Raw genomic sequence first — 18,336 nt, 5'->3', positions numbered from 1 at the left:
GGGGTGGCCTGGTGGCGTCCCAAGCGGAGAGCACACCCAAGGCAAGCGGGCCTGGGGCGGGGCTGGAGGGGGGACCTCATGGCTGGACAAGGGCCTCTGAGACTCTTCCCACCCTGAGGGTCCACGATTCCAATCAATTTTTCGAACAGAAACTGAAGGGTAACACCCTGACGCCTCAACCTGATGTATTGGACCTATTGGAACTGGATTTTTACACCCCTCGTTAGCAGTAACAGATCAGCAAAGCGATAGAAAACAAACGCGCTGATTCATGTCTTTCAGAAACTTCCAAGAGTTAGCCCCTGAAATAGTCTGGTGTCCTGCGAGTGGAGGGTCCTCGTCACAGGACCCTGACTGGTCCTGCAACTCTTGCTGGACCTGGGACAGGTCTGAGGGGAGGAGATAAGGGAACTAGAGGCTTAAGTGGCTCCTGCTGTGTGGAAATCTGGGTCATTTCTGTTGTGAGGGACCTCCTAGTTCATGTATAGGGGTGGGGGCGCATTTCGAGATCGTTCTAGTTGATTGCAGTGATTGGGGTCTTATTAGGGTTCTCAAAAAAGGAATTGGGCCAGAAAAAAAAACCCCACTTAGCTAAAATGGTCTCATGGGAAGCTAGAACACCACTGCCCAATAGGAATACCATAATGTGAGCCAAATATGTAATTTTAGATGTTCTAGGAGCCGCATTAAAAGAAAATATCTTCTTAGAAAAGGACTAAGTGCTTTGGGGGCATTATTTCTTTGAACTAGGTACTGTTACAATTCCTGTGAGGAAACTGAGGTAGGGAAAGTGTGTGTTACTCCTCCGAGGACACCTAGCTAGTAAATGTCAGTGTTGAGATGATCACATTTGTATTAAAGATGGGGTCAACTGGAAGATGAAATTGTTCAACACTGAATTAAGGACACAATGCAGGGGCAAAATGTTCATTCAGGTCTCCACCTCCTGGATCCCGTGACAAAGCAATTAGCTAAGTCTCATTTAAAAAATGAAGCAACTCATTTAATCTCGATATGTAATTACTGTGATTAGATCCCTTTTGTATGGTTTTATGCAAACCATAATTCCTCTTCTTTTTAAGAATCAAATGACTGCAACTCCCTCCTTTTTTTTTTTTTTTTTCTTTTGAGACAGAGTCTCGCTTTGTTGCCCAGGCTAGAGTGAGTGCCATGGCGTCAGCCTAGCTCACAGCAACCTCAAACTCCTGGGCGCAAGCAATCCTCCTGCCTCAGCCTCACAAGTAGCTGGGACTATAGGCATGTGCCATCATGCCCGGCTAGTTTTTTCTATATATATTAGTTGGCCAATTAATTTCTTTCTATTTATAGTAGAGACAGGGTCTCGCTCTTGCTCAGGCTGGTTTTGAACTCCTGACCTACAGCAATCCTCCCGCCTCGGCCTCCCAGAGTGCTAGGCTTACAGGTGTGAGCCACCGCACCTGGCCCCCTCCTTTCTAATAAAACTCCATCCCCTCTCTCTAGTCTGTGTTCTCTCCCTCCCAGCTCCTAAGCAATGAACTGAAGGGTGAAATGGATTTGAGTAATGTATATTATTTTACTCAAAATATCCAAAATAACACTTCTGCCCGTGGCCAAGGCTGCGATCACAGATGGGCAGGTAGGTGCGCTGCTCTGGGTGTGACAGCAGACCAGAGCCCTGCTGCCATGCTCACGGCCCGGAGTCTCCATTGCTGCTGGTTTCTTTTTGCCTGCCCTTCTAGCCCCTCTGAGACTCCTCGCCTCTGCCTCAGAGCCTCCACTTGCCCATGGGATCCTCTAGCCTGTGGCTTCTCCTTTCTAGGTCTTCACCTTGTGCCTGCCGATTTCTGGGCTGCCCTATTGACAGCAATTCCCTCTGTCCGGTTGCATGTTCCCAGAGAGTCTCACTGTGGGCCATGTAGCCATTGTACAGTGAGTGTCCCTGTGCTCATTCCACACCACCTCTGCACGGACAGCGGCCCTTCAGGTGGGCCCCAACTTGTCCAATCAGCTGTGGGTGGCCAGGGTGGCAAGTTCACGTTTTAAAAAAAAAATGAAACAAAACATGGTCCATCTCCTGTACGTAGTAAGCCCCTTACGAAGTGGCAGGTCCTCTGGAGGCCTCTCAGAGGACAAGACTCTGCGTGCCTACCGAGGCGAAGGTGCTCAGGAAGAGGGAAGTGTTGCAAAAAGAAAGTTCCCATGTGGCTTTAAAGATGTTACCCAATGAACTTCCTTGGCTGTTGTGAAATATGGTCTTCCAGCCCTCCCTTCTTCCTCCCCCTCCTCCATCTTTTCCCCACTCGTCCTCCTTAATCCAGTCCACAATTAGATGGCATCTCTTCTAGTTTATTGTCTGCCTCAGCTGTGGATGGTTTCCCCAGGGAAAAGAACCCTTTATAGGCCCGAGGTGCAGGTTCCCTCAACTCCTACCTTCCGTCGGAGCTAGTGGTCATCTGGGCTGGATGGTTCTGCTGTGATGTGGACATGCAGTGGGTTTGTTTTGTTGCTCATGTGTTTCCTGGATTTAAAGATTTCAGAATTGACCCATGAGTTCTGCTTCACTTGCTACAAAGGAGTATTTCTAATATAACTCCATGGGAGTTTATTTCAAACCTGCATTAAAATAAGAACGAATGAGAAAAAAAAGCCTTTCCTTAGAGCAGGCTTTGTTGGAGACTGTAGGAAGAGGAATGCCAAGGCTCCCAGAAGGAAAGGAGTAGAAAAAGGAAGATATCTGGGGATTGTAAGCCGGGAAGACAGGCCCTGTCTACTTCCTGTTTGTTCCCCTGGGAGCCAGCCTGTGGCTGAGCCCTGCTGGCATTCTGTGGCATGCACTTCCCCTGAGCTCTTGATGTGGGAGGCTCATTGCATTTCCATTTGCTGTAGAATCCATACTGGCCTCTTTGTCTCTATTTGAGACTAGTGTATCCCATCAGTCCCCATACATGTAAAAATGCATCTCTGGGGTGCCAGGTGCTGGGATCTTGAGAGATGCAGCTGTGGACACAGAGAAGGGCAGGTGTGAATCAAGGTGGTCTTGGGAACTCAACCTTGAGGCTCAGATGTGTGGCTGTGATCTTTCCATGTCCAGAGGGAATTTATGTTCCCAAAACAATGATGCTCACAGAACTTCTGAGACACAGTGTGTACAGACAGACGTGCAGGGGAGGAAAATTTGGGCAGGGGTAAATTGTACTATTAGCTTGGCTTGAACCATCTCCATTTTCATATCTGCTACAAATACTAATCATTGTCAACTCCTAGGAAAGGAAATCAGTGAGTTGTTCTTTTTGAGAAAACACAGTCTGTTGGGAAGGTGGTAAATGGCCCAGCAGACTTCACTGTTTACAGACTATCAAAAAATCAGTGGTTAGTTTTATAGCTTTCCTAGAAGAGGGGGAAGGTTTAAGCTGTGAGTGGTCTTATCTAAGCATTGTCTTCCCTCCTTCACTAGTTCCTGGGTTGGTTCTTTGGGCCTTCTGTGGCTCACGCCCTATCCTTACTTTCTTCTTTCTCCTTCCCCAGCTAAGCTGGACTACAGATACTCCTCAATTTATGATGAGGTTATGTCCTGATTAAACCCACCATAAGTTGGAAATATGATAAGTTTAAAATGCATTTAATACATTTAACCTACCGAACATCATAGTTTAGTCTAGCCTACCTTAAACATGCTCACAACACTTACATTAGTTCACAGTTGGACAAAATCATCTACCACAAAGCCTATTTTGTAATAAAATGTTGAATATCTCATATAGTTTATTGAATACAGGACACTTTGGAGTACAGTATCAATGGTTGACATTGTAAGCATGTGGCTGACTGGGAGCCGTGGCTCACTGCGGCCAGCCTGCACCACGGGAGAGTATCTCATCACATATGGCTAGCCGGGGGAAATGTCAAAATTCAAACTACAGCTTCTACTTAATGCATATGCTTTTGTACCATCCTAAAGTCAGAAAATCATAAGTTAAACCATTGTCAGGGACTGTACTCTTTCCTGGTTCTTTACTCTTTATTTGTTTTTTTTTTGAGACAGAGTCTCACTCCGTTGTCTGGGTTAGAGTGCGTGGCTGGTGTCAGCCTAGCTCACAGCAACCTCCAACTCCTGGGCTCAAGCGATCCTTCTGCCTCAGCCTCCCGAGTAGCTGGGACTACAGGCATGTGCCACCACGCCCAGCTAATTATTTCTATATATATTTTTTAGTTGTCCAGCTAATTGCTTTCTTTCTTTCTTTCTTTTTTTTTTTTTTTTTTGTAGAGACGGGGTCTTGCTCTTGCTCAGGCTGGTCTCAAATTCCTGAGCTCAAACAATCTACCCACCTCGGCCTCCCAGAGTGCTAGGATTACCGGTGTGAGCCACCGCACCCAAACTAGTTCTTTACTCTTAAGAAGATAATTCATACCTGTGTCACCTTGAAGTTAGATACTAATAGGATATAGGACTCAGGATGCCTAGAAATTCAGTATCTTATATGTTTTAAGTTAAATATGTTTAAGTTTAAATCATGAAATGACAGGCTTAGCAGCTGGAAGTTATAAGGTGATGCAGAACTGAGTAATACTGGAGATTTTGACATTTTAGTGCTTTTTTTAAAAAGATTATAATTTCTCCAAATCAGAAATTATCTTAATATGTAGTTTAATTGATTTGTCTGCATTGTACACTTCCACAAACATTACCGTAAAAAATGGTTTCCATAAGAATGATGATATATATGAATACGTTTTCTTCGTTAATTACACCACCTTCTGGGATCTCTGAGAAATAACCGGAGACGTGACCCTGTGTTAACATTTTGTTGCCCCTTTAGGCAGCAATTTTTTTTTAAGACCAAACCATCTCTTCCTATGGTGACCTATCTTAATTTTACATGGAGGAAGCTAAAAGTAGATTGAAGGGAAGGATAAAAGGTAAGAGATGGGCCCAACTGAGCTAGATTCAATGGGCATCAATGAGAATGCATTTTAGGTGTAAATGAATTGGTGAATGAGTTGCAAAAATATTCTAAAGCTCTGTCCACTCTCTGGAGTCAGAGGGTAGCTCACACTCACTCGTGGGATTTAGAAGCAGACAGGCCTTGGTTTAAAGCCTGGCTCTGCCCCCCCCCACACCCCACAGTCTCTTATACTTTGGGCCCAATGCCTCATTTCACCAAGCCTACTTCTTCCTCTACATCCTGGGGATAAAATATCTCCCCGTAGGACTCTTGGAAGGATTAGAAAATACAAGAACTATGCGTGGCACACTGTGGGAACTTACTAAATGTTAAAAGGGAGAGGGAACAGGTGAAATTCTCAGATGTTGATTGCTGAGGTTTTTAGTGTTAGTATTACAAAAATTATATGTGCGACTGAAAACAAAACCCACAAACATTTGGCTTTGAAAGTACGAGGTATACTTTTTTGTTAGAAATCGGGTGTGTGGCCACAGCTATAGCTTTTCCTGGCAATGTCACCTGTGTGTAGTCTTGTACTATGAAGTGGCATCCGTGGCTAGTGAAAAGCCTCTGACCTAGCCAAGTTTCTGTCCCTTTAGACTGGTCTGGAGACAAATGGCCTCCACAACCTTGTAAGTGCGGTCCCTTTGTTCTGGAAAGCTCTTTACCTTGGCTGCTTGTTCTAATCAGTTCTCGCCAAGATCTAGTTATTCTTTCTTCTCTCGTAGGGCCTCCTCCATTGCATCTTAACTGTTTGTGTGGCTCTCCGCCCTCTTTACTCCTGGTCCCCTGGTCCCCGCCCCTCTCCACCGCATGCACACCACGTGCAGGGCGTGACCGGAGTGACCCGCCAGGCTCCCGCAGGGGTTCCGTTATTGCATTGTGTGGAGCAGCAAAGGAACGGGAGAGAAACATAGTACTGTTTTGCTTGTTTAGTAAAATGTTCCCAAATGAAGAAAATTCTCCTTCAGCCTTGCAAAAAGTTTATTTTATGATTTTTCAGTTCTGGCTCAGCTTTTAAGCAGTCCTCAGGGCAGGAATGTTAACACCCCCCTCCCCCGCTTCCCCACCCACTCCGGCTCTCCCAAGGGGCAGGCATCCTTTGCTACATTGGCTAAATCCCTCAGGACGTGCTTGGGAGCATGGCTGACCTGTGGGAATCAGTCGTCTGATTGCTAAGGTCAGCATTAATTACCTTCTTCAGCGTTTTGAGGATTGAAGTTGGTATGTTCTAGTTCAGGTCTAGAAGAGTGAAATCAAGAATTAAAGGAATTTTGGCCATGAGAGGCTTCCATTTAAAATATCTAGAAAATGTAAAGTGGTTTATTTAGCTCTGACTTGAATTCCCTGCATAATTATTATTCCCCAAATAGACCTCTTTGCCTTTATGCCAGTTTTCCCCTAGGCCTTTCTTTGCCTGGAAAAATCCCAGTTATCTTCGAGGGCCCAGTTGAGCTGTTCTGTGCTCAGAGATCTTTGACAACCCCCTTTTCCCGGCAGAGCTAACCGTTTTTTCCCTCTGTGCCCCAGGTGCTGTTTTCACTTCACTGATAACCTTTATCTTCCTGTTCGGGTTTGTGGTTTAATTATCTGTTGGTACTGACAGAAAACAGAACCTCAGAGCCTCAACCCACACAGTGCTTGGTGTTGGATTGAATTTAAATTCACTGTGTGTTGCTAGTATAAAATAAACCTGGTATTGCTTTCATGCAAATCCAGACATTTTCTACCATCTAAGTCACTGACAGAGCTTATAACAGATCCACAGAGTTACGGCTACGTTCTGAGCCCCAGTATTAGGCACTAGACAACCTTTCCTGAAGGCATGTAAATCACCGTCATCACATAAATTTTTACAGTGCCAGGCACTGAAATAATTATCTTTTCTCCCCCAAAGGTAACAGCTTTATTGAGGTATAATTTACATACCACAAAATTTATGAGGTATTATTTACATGCCATAAAATTCACTAATTTTAAGTGTACAAGTTAATGATTTTTAGCACATTTAGACTTGTGCAACCTTATCCCAATCTAATTTAGGACATTTTTATCTCCTCAAAAAGAAACCTCATGCCCATTTATAGCTACTTCCCATTTCCACACCCAACCCTTACTTTTCTGTCTCTATGGATTTGCCTTTTCTAGACATTTCATATTAATCGAATCATACATTATAAGTTCTTTCCTTTCTGCCTCCTTTTAGTTACCGTTTTATTTTGGAGGTTCATCCATATTGTAGCATGAATCAGTACTTCACACTTCCATGGATGAATGCGGTTCCATTGTATGAATATACCACATTTGCTTATTTATTCATCCATTGATGGACATTTTGGGTTGTTTCCACTTTTGACTATTATGAATAATGCTGTTATGAACATTCCTGAACGAGTCTTTGTGGGAACACATGTTTCATTTCTCCTGGGTGGACACAAAGAGTGAAATGTCTGATCCATGTGGTAACTCTATGTTTCAACATTTTGAGGAACTGCCACACTGGTTTCCCAAGGGCTGCAACATTTTGCATGCCCACCAGCAAGTGTCGGAGGGTTTCAATTTCTCCACACCCTTGTCAACACTTGTTATTGTCGTTTTTTATTTGAGCCCTTCTAGTGGGTGTGAAGTGGTGCCTTTTCATGGTTTTGATTTGCATGTCCCTAATTAACAATGATGTTGAACATCTTTTCATGTGCTTGTTGGCCTTTGGTATATCTTAGAAAAGGACTAAAGCGCTTTTGGGATATTTATTTCTTTGAATTAGGTACTGTTACAATTCCTGTGAGGAAACTGAGCTAGGGAAAGTGTGTGTCACTCCTCCGAGGACACCTAGCTAGTAAATGTCAGTGTTGAGATGATCACATTTGTATTAAAGATGGGTCAACTGGAAGATGAAATTGTTCAACACTGAATTAAGGACACAATGCAGGGGCAAAATGTTCATTCACCCATGACAAAGCAATTAGCTAAGTCTCATTTAAAAAAATGAAGCAACCCATTTAATCTTGATACGTAATTACTGTGATTAGATCCCTTTTGTATGGTTTTATGCAAACCATAATTCCTCTTCTTTTTAAGAATCAAATGACTGCAACTCCCTCCTTTGTAATAAAACTCCATCCCCTCTCTCTAGTCTGTGTTCCCTTCCTCCCTGCTTGTAAGCAGTGAGCTGAAGGGTTTGTGTTGTAGCCCCTGTCGTCATACTTAGTGCTTTTGTGGCTTTTACTTTTTGGTTTCTTCCATTTCACAGTATTTGCCCCTTGGCTGTGGTCTCCCTTTCTTTTGTGAGCTCATTTGTGTCTGCTGTCTCCATCTGACCTCCTAGAAACTTGGGGGAGTTGTTTAAATCCACACCAGAACAGCCTGATCCAATCTTCCTGACTGATTACCACCGCTTCAAATGCTAATTCTTGTGTTACTGAGCTGGACAAGTTCAGGACATTGTCTGACAGGACTTAACACTCATTTGTTTTTACCTTGGAGGATTCACACATGTATCTCTTTCTAGTTTTCTCCATATTAGGAATCAAATGAACCTCGAATTCCTATAATTGCTGCAATCTTAACCTTCTTCTAGCCTTGGTGAAAAATCATAACAGTTTTTATAGCGGGTAAATCAGTCACCCTTGCAGAATTTTTCCATTCAAATATGAGCCATGTGAAGCTGTTTTTAGTTGCTTTTGTGACTTTATGAGGTTCAGTCCTGGTCTGTGGGATTCAAGCATCTGCAGACGCAAAAATCAGGTGAAAGCCAGGGCTGGGACAGTGCACAAGGCTCTCCTTGCTTTCTGGCTTCCAAGCAATAAAGGGGAAAGTTAGGACGGCAGGGAAAGGGAAAAGGCAGGGTTGGGAATGAAAGCCGTCAGGATGATAGGTCACTATTGACAGGATGTGGGCCGAGAATAGAAACCTAGAGTTGTTCTGAAGTCTGCAGGGCCCAGCGCAGCCTAATTTTGAGGGCAGCTAGAAACAGCTTGATTTTTTTCCCAGTGTGTGTGGAGTGTTTTTATAACAGCTTGTTCTGAAGCTGTTTCCTATACCAGCAGCCTCTTTTCTTGCTACACTTTATGCTGTGTTGCTGAGCTTCTCCGCCCGTGCCTGTGTAAGGTGCTGGGAATGGGTTGCAGACTGGCTACCTGTCGCTCCCGACGGCGCCTCAGCAGGCAAAGCCCAGGACAGTTGGAGCCCCTTGGCAGACAGATACCTCTGTCTGCTGAGACCAGCTTTGCCCATTTTTTTTATAGGTGCCAACAAATGCAGTTGACCCTTGAATGATGCAGGGGTTAGAGGAACTTGCCCTCTGCACAATTGAAAAATCTGTGTATAACTTTTGACTCCCCCAAAACGTAACTACTAATAGCCCACTGTTGACTGGAAGCCTTACCATTAACATCAACGGTCACTCACCACACTTTGTATGCTGTATGTGTTATACCTGGGTTCTTGAAGTCAGCTAGAGAAGAGAAGATGTTAGAAAACATCATAAAGCGTCTCTAGCTACACTTAGCCATCATATCTCCTTAGTCCCCTCCAGTCTGGGACAATTTCTCAGTCTGTCTTTGAGGAGTGCAGGTCTGATGATTCCTCATGATTAGATTCAGGTTATACCTTTTGGGCAAAGATACTACAGAATCCATGCTGTGGCTTCCACACAATGCGGATTTGCCCCGATAGTGATTATAAATTTTATCACTTGCTTAAGATGGTGCCTGGCCAGATTTCTCCACTGAAAAGTTAGTATTAATATTTTGTATTTATTACTAAGTAATTAGTAGGTATTTGTGGGAAGACACGTTAAGACTATGTAGATATCCTGTTTATCGAGTATTCACGCCCCAGTTTTGCCACCCATTGATAGTTCTTGCCTGACTCAGTTATTACTGTGATAGTTACCAAATCATGATTTTTTTAAACTTCATCCTTCTAGATTTATTAGTTGACATTCAACTATAAGATAGAGCTGTCCCTCCCTGTGTGTTTGTTTATTTTTATATATTCTTAGAGACTTGGATGCCTAGTTTAGTCAATGGATTATAGTCCATTACTTTTTCTACTGACATTGTTGCTCTAATTGTCCCAGACATGGCCAGTGGGAGCCCCTTCACGCTGGTTCCTGCATCCTTTCAACAAGTCCCAATCATTGTTTTTGGCACAAGAGGTGTTCCAAGCTAATCTTGTACTTCACATGCCCAGGCTTGGAGTCTGCCATCTTCTCCAACCAGCCCTGATTCTATTGAATAGAGCATGGTATTTAGAAATCACAATCTGAATACTAGACCCAGGGAAAAATCTATATGCATGTATACACAAAATGTCTGTCCACATGCGTGCCACATGCTTGCTGTACACACGTGTATGCTCAAACACACATTCCAACTCACACACTGTCTCATACTCACACATTCACATGCAAAAACACATCTATATTTTAACTTTTATAGTGTATGTTAAAAACCACAAGTCCACATTGATATCTGCAATTCCAGTCCAACAACATGGGTTTATTCTTTCCACTTTCTTCTTCAGCAGTGAGAAGCCTGGCTCCCAGGAACCTCAGTATACTCACTTATTTTTTCATTCCTAGTCTATGTAGCTCCATGGTGCCCAGCTGCAGTCCCACCCTGGCACATGCTGATACTCCTTCCACCTGAGCTGCAGCTTTGGGAAGAGAGAAGAACTCTGAAAGAATTGTGAAAACTTCATAAATCTATTCCTGCTGGGAGGCAGTTAAGCTATGGTCATTACAGCCTGACTATATAGATTCAAAGCCCAGCTCCAGTACTGGCCAACTTTATGACCTCCAGCAATATGTTGGACTTCTTTAAGTCTCACTTGCTCATCTGTAAAATGGGAATAATAATTGTGCCCACTTCACCAGGTTGAGCATTCAGTGATAATCTACATGAAATAATTATAAGCATTCTCTCAGTGCTATCTTTTATGTTCCATTGTGTTGGCCAGGGCCCCAGCAAGAAACAGACAACACAGTCCAATTAAGCTAATCAAGACAGGCTTGATAAAATAACTACAATTGAAAGTGCGGGCAGAGTAGAGGGAAACTATAAGAAATATTGCAATACCCAGGACCAGTAATAGTGAAACTGTTTCTATTTCTAGACCTGATGTGGGCAGTAGTTGGAAAAAGTGCTGTGGACAGAGGGCCCCTTTGAGAAGAACTGTGACTTTCAAACTTGGGTCAAAAGACACAGCTATGCTGCTGTGGCTAGCAATAGAGGAGCTGAGAGGAGGGAGCTGGCCGTGCTGGCAAACGGAAGGGATGATTTAACAGCGGACCATGAAGTATGAGTGATGACACTGATAGCTGCCACCAGGGACTACAATGCTCCCCCCTTTTCTAATGAGGAAACTGAGATTTACCCTCTCTCTCCCCCCTTACTGGCAAACCCGACCAGAGCCCGAGCCCATACACTCCATGCACATCAGCCCTCTTGCAGGGTGGGCGAGAGAGGGGAGGGCATCTAAATGGCCACATGGATGATTTTCAGTGCAATTATTTAACTTTTTTATAAAACTGATTTTGATGGAATTCTTTTAATAGTGTGTCAGTATATTGTCATCTGGATAGTCCCCAACTTCATCTTCATTAGAAAGGTTAAAAATAAGTTTTGAAGAGTGATCAGGAGAGCAGGTGTTGTGAGGATTGTGATGGGTGGGAGCCCGGGAGGCAGGAGGGCGAAATCTGAGCTCCAGCTGTACCAGGTGTGAGCAGAGGAAGAGGTACTTTGGGCGTGGTGACTTGTTCTCTGCAGAAAGAGAAGCTGGAGCAATGGTACACAGCTACTTTGTCCCTTGAGATTACTTCCAGCTGCCTGGTTAATTAGTCAAGGGCCAGGGATTGGATTTTAGTCCAGCCTGGGGCCAGGCATACCTGGATCTTGCCTTCTGTTTGTGACTGCTCAGAGCATGCAGAAATGTGATTGCCGGAAGAGGGGGCTGAAGAGGTAGAATTTGGAGCTGTAAGAAAAAGGTTTGTCCTGATGGTTTACTGAGCAATAAAGAAGTTGGAGGGAAAAGAAAAGAAACTTCATAGTGTTTCTAGCCTAGGCATATTCTCAATATTAATGTGGATTGACTGGATGTGAGAAAAAGAAAAGGCATGTTGGGGCCGGGCGCAGTGGCTCCCGCCCGTAATCTTAGCATTCTTAGAGGCTGAGGCGGGAAAGATGATTTGACCTCAGGAGTTCGAGACCAGCCTGAGCAAGAGTGAGACCCCATCTCTACTAAAAAAATTAGAAAGAAATTAGCTGGACAACTAAAAAAAATTATATATATATATATATATATATATATATATATATATATATATATATTAGCTAGGCATGGTGGCGCATGCCTGTAGTCCCCGCTACTCGGTAGGCTGAGAGGCTGAGGCAGGAGAATTGCTTGAGCCCAGGAGTTGGAGGTTGCCGTGAGCTAGGCTGACACCATGGCACTCTAGTGAGACACTGTCTCATAAAAAAAAAAAAAAAAAGTGTGTGTCTTAACTAAAAGTGAACACAGCTCTCCTTACATCTCAGGGTTTCTCCATGAAGCAGATCTGGGCCCTGATGCCAAGATGTTCCTGGCCCTACCAGAAAGGGCACAGGTTGGTACAGGGACTAAGAGCAAGAGCTTGGGAGCAAAGCTGCTCGTGTTCAAGTTCCAGGTCTGCCTTTTCTAGCTGAGTGACCTCAGGCCGTTAAAGGGGCGGGTAGTAAAAAGACCAGTAACCTTCTGAGTCTCAGTTTCCTCATCAGAGAAGTGGAGATTATTGTAGCCCCCAGTGGCAGCTATCAGCATCACCGAGTGGGACCCTGGGACCCTATTCTACCATCCATTCTGCCTGTCAGTGCAGCCTCCTCCCTGTCCTTATATAATCTAGATTATAAGTGTCTTAAAGGGCAGGCACCAATGCTCTGATGAGGCTCAGAGCAGGGCTTGTTTTGTTTTGATTTTTTTTGAGACAGAGTCTCACTCTGTTGCCTGGGCTAGAGTGCAGTGGCGTCAGCCTAGCTCACAGCAACCCCAAACTCTTGGGCTCAAGCGATCCTCCTGCCTCAGCCTCCCGAGTAGCTGGGACTACAGGTATGCACCACCATGCCTGGCTAATTTTTTCTATATAGTTTTAGTTGTCCAGCTAATTTCTTGCTATTTTTAGTAGAGACGAGGTTTCACTCTTGCTCAGGCTGGTCTTGAACTCCTGGCCTTAAGCGAGCCTCCCGCCTCAGCCTCCCAAAGTGCTAGGATTACACAGAACAGGTTTTTGACTTAAGCTTTAACTACCTGTTTTCTCATAGCTCCTTTTCTCCTGGACAGTGCTCATGGTAGGAAGAGGAGGTGGTTAGGTCACGGCTGACGGTGGCTGGTGTCAGAGGAACCAGAATGGAGACTTCCTTAGCTGTCAATCTGCTTAAGGAAGAAGTGGTGGGGCCTCTGGTATGTAGTACTGCAGAGTATTTGGCCACATGGGCTATCTGTAAATAGTAATCATTCAAAATGGACTCCTGATCCCCACTCACCTAAAGACTCCCTTGGAAAAGATTTTTCTGAGAGAAGGACCATGACTCATTCATTCATTCATTTTTGGTAAAGTATAATAAAACATACAAAAGTTGGCTAGGTGTAGTGTGGCTCATGCCTATAATCCCAACATTTTGGAAGGCCGAGAAAGGAGGCTCGCTTGAGGCCAGCAATTAGAGGCCAGCCTGGGCAATATAATAAGTCCTATCGCTACACAAAAAATTTAAAAATTAGCAAGGCATGGTGGTGTGAGTGCCTGTGGTCCTAGCTACTGAGGAGACAGAGGCAGGAGGATTACGCAAGCCTAGGAGTTTGAGGTTGCAGTAAGCTATGATTGCACCACTGCACTCCAGCCCTGGTGACAGAGCAAGACCCTGTGTCAAAAAAAAAAAAAAAAAAAAAGTGCACATACTATACATGTTCAGCTTAATGCATTTTCACAAAGTGAACATACTCATGCAACCAGTATTGTAGTCACTACCCTGATGTCTAAGCATACATTACTTTTAACTGTCTTTGTACTTTATGTAAATAGAAATATACAACATGTACTCTTTCTTCTGTTTTTTGTTTTGTTTGTTTTGTTTTTGCTCAACATTGTGAAATTCATCTGTTTTGTTCATTCATTCTCATTGTGATATAGAGAGGAGACCAATATCAGCAGGCATTTTTAGTTGTCAGAGGTGGGGTAAGGGAGGCAGAGGATTCTGTTGGCTTTAGTGGGTAGAGGCCAGGGATGCTCCTAAACACCCTATAACGCACAGCACAGTCCTCACAAGGCATTTTCAGCCCCAAATGCCAATGGTGCCAAGGTTGAGAAACCCTGCTATATAATAATTATTGATGGGCATTTGAGTACTTTCTAATTTGGGTCTATTATGAATATTGAACTATATGTCCTTTGATAAATATGTACATATTTCTGTTGAGTAAATTACCTGCGGATGGAATTGCTGGGTCATAGAATATAGATATGCTCAACTTTAGTGGACACTGTTGGTTGTCCCAAGTTGTCATACTCGTTTACCTTCCCCCAGCAATGCATGAGCATTCCAGTTGCTCCACATCTTCATCAATTAACTTGGTATTTTTTCTTTCTCTCTCTCATCCTTCCCCTACATCATCCTCTGATTCAGCTTATGAAACACTAGATACTCAATATAGCAGTGTTAGATATTAAATAATCCTGTTCCATATTTTGTAAAAGCTGGATTATGCACAGGTGCGGTCACTATCTAATAATTAGAGGCAGCTTTTGGGGCAAGATGATTTGTAACTAGGGTTTCTCTCATTTAAATATCAGTACCAGGTGTTTCTGTATCTCCATTTTTCTCCCATTTTTTCCTGGTACCACCAATAGTTTTACATAGTAAATTTTGCTCTCAGGATCAGATTATCCACCATTTGAGTTCCTCTGTATTAAGTATTTCCAAATTGTACAGTACTGTTTACCCCCAAACATTGTTTTTTTCTTACAGTATACTAGTTTTAGAAAGGTAGATCAGATGGGGCCATAAAATCAAGGAATTTTAGTCTCAGCTCCATTGATTCTCAAACTTTGGTCCAGGCATAAGCAATTTCAGCATTATCTGGGCCTAAATGCAAACTATTAAGCTCACCTGGAACCTACTGAACTAAGGGTGGGTGCTCTGCCACCTGCGGTTTAACAGGCCCTCCACGTGATGAGATGCTAGGCTAAAGTTTGCAAATCACCAGTCAGGACTGTCCTTATCCCCAAGCTACAGACACACCCAATTTGGCTGAATACTTGTGGAATCCAATGTTTTGGTAATACAATGAATGAGTCAGTTGCCCTCCCAGTTAGTATTAAACAATTTCCATATGTAAATTCAGTGGTGAGTTTTGTCTTAAAATGTTAATTGGCCATAACTTACTTTTGGTAATTTATTTTTTCAATTTCTAAATCCCCAAATGTCAGGATCTTCATATTTCTAATTCCTAAATGTATGCTAATAGAAGATTGCCCCGACCTGCATGTGCTCTAACATTTGCCTATTTAAATACTTAGTTTACGGTCTTTTGCAAGTATTTGCTTGGCATCATCCAGCATCAGAGAGTGTTTCCATGATAACTTCGCTGTATCAAAACCAGGTGCAGATCACTCCAGCTCACATTATGATGACTCAGTTTGGTTGGGCTTGGCATGACTACCTCTGGACTTGCCACCTGGGTCTTTAAAATTCTGCATATTAAACTTCTTCCCCTCTCTAAGATGAGAGTTTAACATAACACTTTAGATTCTGTGATCTAGACAACAACTTCTGTTGCTAATTAAATAGATGGTAGAGAAAGTAAGATGATTGGGCCCCAGAGAAGGAGGCTTTTCCCCCAGTGAATCCAGTTGGAGGACCTCTCAGTTATGGGAGAATTGTTGTTTTAGTTAAAGATGTGCTTTGGAAATGTCTTGCTTCTCTTTAGCATCATGATGATCACCATAAAAAAAAAAAAAAAAGACACCATTTACGAACTTTATCCTGGGTCCTAAAACTTTGGATTCAACCAATCTCAGATTGAAAATATTCAGGGGGGAAAAAGAAAAGGGAATGGTTGTGTCTGTACTGAACATGTACAGACCTTTTTTACTTGGTATTAGTCCCTGAACAACATAGTATAACAACTATTTATATAGCATTCTTATTGCATTAGGTATTTTATGTAATCTAGAGATGATTTAAAGTATACAGGAGGAAGTGCACAGGTTATATGCAAATACTACATATATCAGGGACTTGAGCATTTGTGGATTTTGGTATTTGCAGGGGGTCTTGGAACCAATCCCCCATGAACACCCAGAGACAACTGTACTTAATTGGATATCCAAAGTGAATTGGACTGCTAACATTCTCACTTTTCCCATGTATTAATCTTAGATCAAGGGAAAAAACAAATCCTTATATTTTATAATTAAGAACAAATCCCTGAGTCCTTCAACTTACTTCAATAACAAAGCAAACTACATAAAAATACCCTTCTAATAGAAGAGCCATCAGGGAGCCCAAGAATAGATACCATCTCACCTCATTTACTTAAAATTTTCTCCCCTTGTAGCTTAGCCCCTCAATGCTACTTCAGCAAACTTGATCCCAGCCAGTCCTCTCGGGGCCCTTCTTGCCCTTATTTAACACTATAAATCTAGTGTTGCTGCTCAAACCTGTATCCCCTCAAGTTCTTTCCTAACTAAAGGATAGCAGTTAATTGGCAATAGACAAACAAGTCCCAGAGCAATTATGAAAGTAAAATTAAGTTTGCATTAGTACATGCAATTAGGGGAAAGATGCGGGAGGAAGTGTGTACAGCATCCTCCATGCATTGCCTGGAGGTGGGCTTTTCTGGCAATGAGATGCACTCCAGGTTTTTTAGCACCAAAACACACAAGTTTTTTCCACCTCCCCTCACTAGTTGACTTAGCCTGGCAAGCAGCAAACTCTGTGTTGTACACCTCCAACTCATTTTCTCTAGGTCCTGCAGCATTAGGATTTTAGGTTTAAAGAAAGCCTTTAAGATGGCCCCACAGGAGGGTAAGCATGTCTAGCCTGAGTAATAGGCTAGATTGGGAATAATTGCTTCCAAAGTGAGTGACAAGGCATGGTTGCAAGGCCTGCAAGTGTCAACTTTGTCCTCAGCTGCAGGAAAAGTCAGTCAGGGAAAAAAAGCACATGGTGTCTATTCTAGGCGAGCAAGTGGTAGGACCTATTAGGAAGGAAAGGTAACAGGTAACAAAAGGCCTCCACTAATTCAATAAGCAATTTTAAAAAAAAAATTCTATAGGGATTTTTTTTTAATACGAGGACATAAGAGTGGGGGAAATTGGCCCAAGGACAGGCAAAAGAGCTTGGAGGAAAAACAGCTCTATTTTTCAACACAAAAACAATGCCATTTGAAGAAATGGATTGAATACAGAAGCATTATGAAAGTTCCTAATTTGGCTAGTGTCTGTATTCTTAATATAGTAACAGTATTAATGTCTGTCCTCTAAGCCTGTATAAATCTGAACCCTCATGTTATTGGCCAGTTGGAAATAACAATGTAAACAGACCCTGTTGCCCTGATTAAATTATGTACACTGCTTTATCAAACTGCAAGTATTTTAATATTCATTCTAAGCCACAAGGCTGTGTCAGATGAGCTATTGAAATTACTCTCTGTTGTTTAGAAAATAGATATATAGGAATCTGAAGGTATTATTTGGGAAAATCTTGGGATTGAATTTTCATGAACTTCAGGTCATTCTCTTTGCTCTCCTCCATAGAAGACACTGAGAATTAGATTGATCCACTTTATTCATATAATGGCTACATTTTCTTTTTCTTTGACCTAAAAATCCAGGGGTTGGTTATATAGAAAGTTTATTTGGGGGCTGGGGAGGATGAGGAGCATTTAGTAAGGGAGAGAGAAAAATAATATATAAGCTAGAAGAATGAAAAATGTAAACAATGAGAGCTAGAAGAATGAAAACAGCAGTGTGCTCAGGAAATGACATGTCATTCAGTTGGACTTAGAGGTGCCATGAATCCTGGGGATGGCATTGATTTTCCTACCCATGGTGAAAGCAAGGAATCAGTATGTTGTCCTATCACTTCCAATTAATGGTAGGGTAGAAACTGTTCAAAAGGAAGAAGAAAATGTGCATTAAAGGGCATTCTTTCTTCACAGGGTGGGTGAGGGGGTCAGTTTCCACCATGAGTGAATGCTTTGCAATTGAGACACTGAGTTGTTAAATTCAGGTACATAGTGAGGGGATTGGAAAGGCAGTCAGTAGTTAAACTGATGTTTTAGAAGTCATTTTAAGAGCATATTAAATAAAATGCATTAATCTATATTTCATTTAAAGAGTAGCCAGTGGAGAAGCGAGAAGTTGAAGATGAGAACC

General features: G+C 42.7%; 1 protein-coding gene across 2 annotated transcripts in view; it reads left to right on the top strand.

Annotated features, from left to right (window-relative positions):
- LOC105865181 (glucosaminyl (N-acetyl) transferase 2 (I blood group)) overlaps nucleotides 1-18,336 on the top strand; it is an 87,213-nt gene that overhangs the window by 14,526 nt on the left and 54,351 nt on the right. The window lies entirely within an intron of this gene.

This window comes from Microcebus murinus, chromosome 15 (genome assembly GCF_040939455.1).
Source record: "Microcebus murinus isolate Inina chromosome 15, M.murinus_Inina_mat1.0, whole genome shotgun sequence".
Classification (NCBI taxonomy): Eukaryota; Metazoa; Chordata; class Mammalia; order Primates; family Cheirogaleidae; genus Microcebus; species Microcebus murinus.
Note: the sequence above shows the minus strand (reverse complement) of the source record. Positions and strands in the feature narration are given on the sequence as shown.